The sequence below is a fragment of the Cyprinodon variegatus genome, unplaced genomic scaffold (assembly GCF_000732505.1).
Source record: "Cyprinodon variegatus isolate N-32 unplaced genomic scaffold, C_variegatus-1.0 Scaffold322, whole genome shotgun sequence".
NCBI classification, from domain to species: Eukaryota; Metazoa; Chordata; class Actinopteri; order Cyprinodontiformes; family Cyprinodontidae; genus Cyprinodon; species Cyprinodon variegatus.
The window spans coordinates 101,160-103,593 of NW_015150775.1; positions in this window are offsets into that span (position 1 = coordinate 101,160).

Consider the following 2,434-nt stretch of genomic DNA (forward strand, 5'->3'; position numbering starts at 1 on the left):
CTTATTGATCTGATTAAGATATTGATCTTATTGATCTGATTAAAAATTTTGCCAACAACTAAATCTTTTGTTTTTTGTTGTTTTTTTAGATGCTTTCATTAATATGGTCAATAATTTTAAACTTTGAAATTAACATTTTTTGTTTGCCTTTCTTTTAACATTTACGTCTGGAAGAGATAGTTGAACATGGTATATGTTAACCAGGCTGCTCAGGCATTGCAAATTCCTTTTTTTAATTTTTACCTTATTTCCAGTAAAATGCAGCGGAGGATAGGATAAATAGATAGCATGGAATTTGCTTGCATTTACATTCGGAATTAAAATGTTTTCTTAACAACTTTATTGGTGTTTTCAAACATAAACAGACATTGTTTCTCACCTCAAATTAGATTCCCAGGGAAAAAAATTAGATGAGATATAGATATAGATAGATATTTGTTTCAGAAAAAATAAAAATGTTATTTTTAAAAAAATATATTGTCAAGGTTTCACCAACTACATTTTCAAATGTTTAGTTCAGAATTGCAACCTAAAGTTTGACCAGTCTGAGTGTTTTATTTAATGAACTATTTGGGATTTGAAGCAAGAAAAAACTATTAACTAAAATCTTTAATGCTAACTTGAAGCTCTGAAAGATCGATAAATTCTGCATAGTTAGCATCTTATATTTTGCCGGTTTTTGAAACTTTCGAAGTATTAGGTTTTTCTTTCATTCAATTTTGTGTCTCTTTTCTTTCCCTCCACCAGTTTCCTTTTCCTAAATGTTGCCACTAAGGCAAAACGGTTTAAAACTGCATCACCACATAAATTCTTTACACCTCCTAAACAATGACAGCAGGGGGGGATGAAGGGATTGCAGAACAAGTGTCAAATTGACGTGGTCACTAACCTGTGTTCTCCCCCTGCAGAGGTTCCTGCCTTAGACGCTGGTGCTGTGCTCTGCTGTTCCATCATAACAACATTTTTTTGTTAAACTTAACTGTCTTTCTGCCTCAAACTGGGTATTTTTCTTCTGAGCCTGACAATGACAGCATTAAAACAGCAGAGTTCTTAAAAAACCCACAGAATTTCGTAGACCTTTATTTTTAGAGTTAATTTTTGTTTTAGTTTAAAAAAAAGTTCAGTTTCAAATACAATTTTTTAATTAATAAAAGAACAAACTCTATGGCTCCAGTTTAGTTCTAAAGACAGCAGCTCTGTATAACTTTCAGCCACTAGGGGCGCTAGACCCGTAACTTCCAGGTTAAACTGGAAGGCCACTGGCCACTGGCCACACTGCAGTGGAGCGAAATAAACCAGTCTTCCTCTTTTAGATTCTGATAACTAGGGTTGGGAATTGATAAGATTTTCACGATTCCGATTCCCTTATCGATTCTGTGAATCGGTTTGATTCCTTATCGATTCTCTTATCCATTCTGTGAAACAATGAACTTGGTAAGTGCAGGATGACGTTCGTCTACCTTCGCCTGGGATATTCTGTTACTGCCTGCCTCTGTGAAAACAGAAGGCAGTGAACGGGAGCTGCCAGCCAGGCTACCTGTCTGCTCACAGTCATGTAAATCTAATGGAGAAGGCATCCGTTTAATGAAAATTCATTAATTCAATTAAATTCAATTCAGTTTATTCATATAGCGCCAAATTCACAACACAAGTCATCTCAAGGCACTTTACAGTTCAACCAGATCATACAGTCAAATTGTATGAATTACTGTACAATTTCGGGAAATAAACTCATCTCCCCCTGATTTAAATAAATGAGCTTCACCTTTCTCTCTCTCCCTGAACTGCTGAACTGCGGAGCAACTTCATAGCATGTTTAATAACCCCAAAGAAAGGTAGGTAATTGGTTTATTTACAGAAATGGCATATGAAATATCGCAGCCAGTGATATAAAACTTGCTACTTACCACCAGAGTTGCCTTCCATGCTGGTCGTATAATAGCTTCTGTCCTGAATCATCAAAAACACTGCATTCATTTAAACGTATGCCATGTTGTTTGCGCAGGTGTTTCTGCATTTTTGGATGTATTTCCTCCTACGGATGTAATTGCCACTTTGCAATGATTCCAAAGCGCCTTGTTGCCATCTTTCTCTTCCTTAAAATGAAGCCAAACTTTCGATCGCTTTACCTGATGGAACGCCATTTATTTATTTTTTTTGCTTTTCTAGACTTACTCTTGGTCACGTCGTACTTGCTTACTGAATGCCGTGTGCGTAATTTGCATAAAAAACTTGACGTAAGTTGTGCTGCCCAGTGCTAGGCTCTGGTGCTGCCTGGAACTGTTAAGAGAATCGTTAAGCCAGCTGCCAAACGGTACCATGGAATGGAAAACACACAGAACCAGTTCCTGTTCGGAACCGATTTTCAATTCCAATCCCTACTGATAACGGACCAGTTTGGATCAGAACGTTGAGTTTAACCTCTTACACCCTC